An 8,055-nucleotide genomic window follows, 5' to 3' on the forward strand; every position below is an offset into this window, starting at 1 on the left:
GGAGTGAACATGAGACAGCTGTGAAAACCCCAGGCACCCAGGAGGAACTGGAACTGACCTTGCCACTGGCATGAACAAAAGCAAGTCCTCAATCATTGCTGTAATAGCAATAGCTAGAATTCACACAGCCCTTTAAGGCTTACAAAACACTTCACATATATTATCTTACTTGATCCTGATAACAACTCTGGGAGGTAGGTGCTATGATTATTTACAACACTACTCCCATTTTATAGACAAAGAAACTGAGACTAGGAGAGATTAAGTAATTTGCCCAGACAACTCAGTTGGAAAGTGTTTGAGGCAAGATTGAACTTGAACTCACAACTTCCTGACTCTAGGTCTAACCTTCTATTCACTATGCCATCCAGCTGCTAGGAAGGCAGCCAGTAATGCCACCATTCATTCAATGAAAGCTGAGACAATAAAGAGAAGAACTGTACCCAGGAGATGTTGGATGTTCATGCAGCTGATGATTGAGACTTTCCTCATTCTCATTTTTCCATTGTTGGGGCAGGCCTGATGCCAGCACTCTGTTAGTTCATGTTCAATTTTGGGGTAAAATAGAGCACTCATTATTCATTGAATAGTTTTAAAAAGGAGGTGTACTTTGCCCCAACACAGCAAAGACATGCATTAAAGATATAGTGTTACTTAGCTTCTATCACCCAAGGCACGTAGGTGGTGCCATAGTGCATCCTGGAGTCAGGAAGACTCATCTTCATGAGTTCATATCTATCCTCACACACTTCCTAGCTGAGTGACCCTGTTTGCCTGAGTTTCCTCATCTGTAAAATGAGCTGGAGAAGGAAATGGCAAACCCCTCAAGTATCTTTGCCAAAAAAAACCCAGATGAGGTCACAAAGAGTCAGACACCACTGAAATGACTGAGCAGTAACAGTAGCTTCTAACAGTCCCCCTCATTTCCATATTGAGATGTGTATGGTCAACAGGGCAGGGTATAGTGACTCACATAATCTTCAGACATTCACCAAACATGAAGGGCCATGATTCCACACGGGTAAGACTTCTATGTGCCCTTAGGTGACCAGGATGTTCTGCCAAGACCAATCAGATGTTGGGGACAGTTTTGTTATTTTTTAGGAAAAACTAGTCCCTATTGTGGGAAAATGGGAGGAATTCTCTTCCTATCACATACCACTCCCAAGGTGCTAAGGATCTTCCAGTAGACCTTTTACCATTTAAATAATTTTGAGACTTGCACTGAGTAACTCTCCTGGAATAGGCAGTACTAAGGAAAAAAAGAAGAAAAAAAATATAGCCCTTCTCTCTACACTGAAGAATCATCAAAAAAAGGAACAGAAGAAAGAAAAAAATGTAGGAGAGGACAAAAGTCAGAAATCTAAGGCTTATTCAAAAGGACTGACTCCTACAACTCAAATAATCTATTTCAGGTAGATACTGGGTTGGTTCCCTACCTGTAATTCCAAGGTGATGTCTCTGTGCCTCTCCTAACACAAGGCAGTTATGATAAACTCAAGCAACGCCAGGAACACCAAGGCCAAAGCATAGACAATGAAACAGTTAACAATTCTTCATCACAAATCAGAGTCAGCAATAGTAAAGTGGCAAATAGATCATAAGTTTCTTACATGCATCCTCTTCTGGGATTTTAGTTAATGCCTAATTCCCTCATTCACTCACTAAAACCTCACTCTCCCAAAGTCACATTGAGAAAATGTTGTGAAATCTTTGCCCCCTAGAAGCCTCACAGAGAGGGGTACCTTTCTTCAATAGGGGCTAAATAAAACTTTCTCATCCTATTCAGGGAAAGAGAATAAAACCAAATCAGGAAGGGGAACCCCTTTCCTCCAAATAAATATACATGCACCATAGTTACACTGTGACAGTTTCATCTCTCCTGTGATCTTAGAAAGCAAGACTTCTAATGATACTGCCCCTTGGTCTCACAAGGCCTTTCTGAGAAGTAAGTGGTTATGCTATTCCATAGGAAAGTAAACCTCAAAATTAAAGGTAATCTGAGCTATTTTTTGAGGGTATACAGGAGCAAGAACCTTGGAGCCAAGGCAACTCTCCCTATAGAAGGAACAAGGAAGGGTCAGAGAGGATCAAACTGGAATTATATCCAATCTGTTCTTATCAGGCAAGTCTTTCTGGAGACTGGATCCAAGAAACTGTTGGGCTAGAGAGTCCTTCCCCTTCCTAGGGAGGCATTGATTTGTCACAGACATGGCAATCAGGTGCATGGTGGTATAGCTATGGATTAGTAGGGGTAAACTCCTTGTCCTGAGATGGGGTAAGAGTGTTATTTGCTAGTTGGAGACATTATTATGATGACTTGGGTTTAGTAGGACTTCTGACTGGTGCAAGGATCTCTATTGGGCAGAATAGCTTCCTTGTCTTTGGGAGTAATTTGGTTCTAAGCCCAGCACAACATCGCATTACTGACCTAATGTCCGTATTGGCAATGGGCCCACTCCCAAACTGTGTTGTTCTTATAATAGCTCTAATCTGGTTGTTTAGCATATAATATGTCTCTGATAGGTGCTAACATCTTCGTAAACAACTATATGAGGTGGGAGGCATTGGCAAAACTCCTCCATTGGTCCGCCATAAAGAGGGGAGTCTTTGCTTTGATCGTCCAGTCCTGTGATCTTCAGGTTCCAGTGTACTTGGCCAGACTCAGTGGCCATTATCTAGAAATGAGCATAGATGAAGATCTTCTCTGTCTTATTTCTCAAGCCTTTTTTTACATGCTGGCCATATAACCTGGAACTAAGCCTTGCCAGTTCCCTAGGAGACCCATTCCCAAGGGTATCTCCTGTTATGAGACTAGAGGCTGCTAAAGTCCATTTGTGTATGCCTCTTTTGTATTGGATAGAGTTGTCAAGCAATATGCTGTTTCTCAGAAACTAGGTCTTTATAAGTGGGGGCCTTTTGGGCAGTGGAAAATGGCCTAGACTGGAGGCCTCAGTCTCTTGTATAGTTTCTACCTGTTTGTGAAGGTCATGAATGCTAAAGGTACCAAGGCAAACATGATTTCTAATATACCATTTCCATTTAGCAATAGAGGCCTCATGTGTCCTACCCATCTTGTTAGAAGGACCATCTTTCATTGCCCAACTCATAAAGGCAACTCTGGACACAGGGTATTTGTATGACTTTGTGTCATCTGTTTAACAGCAAGTAGGGACTAGTAACAGGTAAGCAACTACTTTTAAAAAGTGGAATAGAGAGTGTTTTCTTTGGCAGACTTATAACTTGAGACGACTTATATTTGCTATTGTGACCACCCCTTGGTCCCTGCCAAAGGTTCCACTTACCCAGCCTAGTTGTTCTGGACAAAGACCTATAAAACATGGACTTTACAAGGTCATCAGTTCCTAAGAGGAGAGACTGTGGATGGCCTACTTTATATCTTCCAGGGCTGGAGACTATGCTAGACCCAACCTAAAAGAGCTGGACTTGCAGGTGACTTGGTAAATGGGGTACCTGGGGTGTGGGAAGAGAAGAAGAAATATGAGTCCTCCAAAGTCTATAGATTCTCATAAATCTTTGGGCTTCTTCCTTAGATCATGGGGAAGCAACTGTCAATAGCTAATTCCAAACTATACCCAGAATTCTCTATAGTTTCTTCATTCAGAAAAACTTGACTGAACAAAATAAACCCTAGATTTTCTTAGGGATGCTTTTCAACTTTTTGTCCCTCATGTAGGTCATCATCTGATATAAAACTTCTCCAACTGAAGCTACTGATCATCTGACCTGCTCAACATTATGTCATCAATGTAGTGGTCGGTATCAGTGTCCTCAGGAGGAGAAGACTCTTTCAAGTCTCTGTCCACGATAACACAGCAAGAGTTCAGATAACCCTGGGGAAGTATGGTGAAGATACACCACAATTCTTCCCAAGTGAAAGCAAATTGCTGCTGCTAAGTCTTAGCTACAAAAATAGAGAAATAAACATCAGTGACGTCAACATCCCATACCTGGATCTGGACTACCAATTTGCCACATTTATGAGGTTGTAATGATGAATATGATGACTTTGCCCAACTCTCTGTAGTCCACTGTAAGGTGGAACAAATATAGTGAAGTACTCCATCTTTCTTCATTTCCATCGCTACGGAAGACATATCTTTCAATTCCCCTTCTCCCCCTCCCCTTCTTCCCCACCACTGTGAGGGACCTAATGGCCCTATGGTGTTAACTACATGAGATGGTTTGGCCCTACCCATAGGAACATGCCTAGGGATTGCTGAAAAGACAGATACTCATGGATACTAGGGAGATAATACCCCTTCCCTCCATGGTCTGCTTTCTGTGTTGCTGTTCAGTTTTTTCAGTTGTAGCTGACTCTTTGTGACCCCATTTCAGGTCTTCTTGGCAAAGATCCTGGAGTGGTTTGCTATTTTTTTCCCTAGTTCATTTTACAGATGAGGAAACTGAGGAAAATAGGGTTAAGGTGACTTTCCCAGACTCACACAGTTAGTAAGAGTCTGGCACCTATCTGCTCTTTGTAGTCTCCCCAGAATGATCCAAATGGGGCAGGACCTTTAGAGGATGCCTCAGGTTAGGTAGGACTGAAGGACCTTTAGTGTTCTAGTGCAGAAATGCCCTGTACAATTTTATTAGTACACCATGGGCTAATGAGAACTTGATTTCTTCATCCCATGTTTCAGGAGCCATACTCAAAGCTCCCTCTGGGGAGACTGTCATTGCCCTCTGCTCACTTAGCAGTTCCTTAGTCTCTGTGACTTCTTCCCCCATTCCCAGAGTTTCTGTTAGTGCTGACAGTAGTAATTGCCCAAGGCACAAGAGTGTGCTTGGCACATAGTAGGTGCTTAATAAATGCTTGTTCTTTTCCACTCTACCTCCCCCTCACCCCCATGGATTTCCCAGTACACATGATTAAGCATTTTACAAATATGATCTCATTTGATGCTCTCAGCAACTGACGGGGCTCTTCCCAGAAGGTTGGCTGGATATAACTGCCCCTGAGACATGTTGGTCATAAGATGTGTCAATCTTGGGGGAAGGCAGTGCTAACTGTGATCAGAATTTATCTTTTTGGGACCAGGTGCCATCTCAGTTGCCTAAAAAGGTCGTGCCTTGACTCTGTAAAATGCCTCAAGAGCACCCTTAAGCCCATAGAATGCAGCTGCAGAGAATATCTCATTGTCTCCTTTAGACCTCAGTCGTGTTCAGTTGTTTCAGTCCTGTCCAACTCTTCGTGATCCCATTTGGAGTTTTCTTGGCAAAGATACTGGAATGGTTTGCCATTTCCTTCTCCAGTTCATTTTACAGATGAGAAAACTGAGGCAAACAGGGCTAAGTGCCTTGCCCAGGGTTACATAGCTAGTAAGTGTTTGAGGCTGGATTTGAACCCAGGTTGCTTTTATTCCAGTGAGTAACTCATCGGTTTTCTACTTGACCATCTCATGCAGCTGGCCACAGTTTCTAAGTGAAGGCTCACTCATCTCCTGCTCCCTCAGGGCAGAGAATCACACACTTCTGCACCATTGGTTAAAGTTTATGAAGTCTCCCCTTCACATCCATGCTCATTCACCTTTCTCACACCTTCTCTCTTGGCAAGATGCAATGGAACTTCAGAGACCACAAGGTGGGTTCCTGGCTGTGTTCTGTCAATTCCCACCCCTATCGAAAGAGACCCTTCTCTTGTACCTCCAGCCATTCCTTTAGTTCCCTCTTGGCTTTCATTGCCTAGTTCCTAAAAGTAAAAAGCTCTGTCTCTAGTTGCTAGATATATTGAGCAAATTCATTTTCAGTCTTATTGTGTTAGCAGACCAGCTCCTGTAGCATGGTCAGAAACAACCAGAGAATGCTGTACTTGGCACTTTCTTGAGCCTCTGTAGTCCCTACTGAGCTTTTCACTCTTCATGAGCTGGAGCCTGCTTCCTGTTCCATTGATAGAGACTCAGCATACCTCAGTCAACAGAAAGGCTCATGTAGGTAGCACAGTGGGAAGAGCACTGGACCTGGAGTCAGGAAGACCTGAGTTAAAATTCCTGTCTCAGATGCTTACTAGTTGTATGACCCTGGGCAAGTCACTTTACCTTTATGTACTTCAGTTTCCTCATGTATAAAATGGGCATAATAATAATGTACCACCCAGGGTTATTGTGAGTCTTAAATGAGATAGTAATTACAAAGTTCATAATACAGCATCTGGCACATAGTAAATGCCGTATAAATGTTAGCTATTATTAATACTTTGCCATCTAATCACTCAACCTTCCATATTTTCAATGTCCTTCCTCCAATTCAATCACAATGTGAATGACAGTCATCTCGTGTTCCAATTACCGATGACTAAAAATTACATTTGTATGTAATATATATTATACATATATATTAAATACTACATTTAATTATTTTCATGGGTTGGGCCAACACTAGCAACTTGTTAGTTCAGGTTTAATTTTGAGATGAAATGAGGCATTCATAAGTCATTGAACAATTAACAAAAGGAAATTTACTTTGCCCTAGCAGAGCAAAGATATGTAACAAGGATATAATGGCACCTAGCTTTTATAGACTCGGCCCCACTTCCCCTCTTTCTCAGAATGGAAATGCATCTGGTGAGCAGGTCAGGGTATGGCGGCAGGAAAGGTGTGATATGCAGATACCCCTCAAGGTGTAGTGGTCCCTGACTCCATATAGGTGGAATTTTTCATGCCCTTAGGTGACCTGGAAGCTGTACCAAGGGAAGCAGAAGTCAATCAGCTTAGCTTTGAAATCTTTTAGGGAAAGAACATCCCTGTTCTAGGCAAGCAGGGGAACTGGTTCTATTATATCCATCCTTTGCTTCAAAAGTATTCTAGATCTTTTTTCTGAAAAGTTTTTTTTTTTGGTTTCTGTTCACTTTTGGGTTAAAAGAGAAGTTCCTCTAATGTAAAATAATTAACTTATTGTATTACTGGTCTATGTGTGTTTCTGAAAGTGAGGAGACAGGGCAATACTGGAGAAAAAGTAAAAAATAATAGAAAACAATAAAGAAAAACAAACAGGAGAGAAAAATAGGTTTTCAAAGCTGTGATATACATGTTGTATATGGTATTAATGTTATTATTTTTAATTATTATTGCAAAGATTTGTTAGAGCTTACACCAGCTTCAGAGAGTGAATTTTCCAGAAGGAAAAGAACAATGTGGATTCATGCCAGCCTTAGACAACTAGAAAAATAAGTTTAGCAGCCGTGTTGTTTGTCCTTAGTTGTCAAAGAGGACCATGACATCAAGAATATATCATTACTTGGAAGTGAATTAGATTTAAGTGAGGGAGGGCTGTGCAAAGTCACCAGCCTCACATGGAGCCATCTGGGTCCAGTGGTAAGATAAAGATCAGGATGACTGGAGTAAGCAATGAGGCAGGGAGTGGCCTCTATTACCCAGTAAGAAAAAAAAGCAAATTGCCAATCTGGGAGGGAAAGATTCTCAGGGCCAAAACAGAAACAACTGCTTTTGAGCCAATCAGGGCTCATACTAACCAAGTAGGATTTGGCCTGGTACCTATTATTGGCCAGTCAATGAGAGCCAGAGTGATTTGGTTTAGACTATAAATACTGATTTCCTCTTCTTCAAGATCTCAATGACTGTAGACTGCTTCAGATTACACATGCGAATGAGGGGAACCTTGGTGAAGATAATGCAAACTGATAGGTAATAAAAAAAAATCACTTCTCATTGGTTTTCTATTACTATTATATTTTGTAGCTTTCAAAGTTATGTCTTCAGTGCCTTCCTCACTCTCTTGTAACAAACAGATAGAGCCAAAAAAGTGACTTTTCTTTTCTTTGTTAAGACTAACGAAACCAAACAAAATCCAGACCCTGTGGGATTTGTCTTTCTTTGCTCCCTATGGGCCCCTTAAAGATTAGACTTGGAATCTAGAAGACATAGTTTGAATAATAGGTGTTCCACTTTCTCTCCTTTCAATCTTCTCTTAACCCTTTAGAATTCAGTCTCTGACTTTATCATTCCAGCAAATTTGCTATCTCCAAACTTACCAATGACCTTTTCATTGTCCAATGGTCTTTTCTCAATTCTCATT

This window comes from Notamacropus eugenii, chromosome 2 (assembly GCF_028372415.1).
Source record: "Notamacropus eugenii isolate mMacEug1 chromosome 2, mMacEug1.pri_v2, whole genome shotgun sequence".
Lineage (NCBI taxonomy): Eukaryota > Metazoa > Chordata > Mammalia > Diprotodontia > Macropodidae > Notamacropus > Notamacropus eugenii.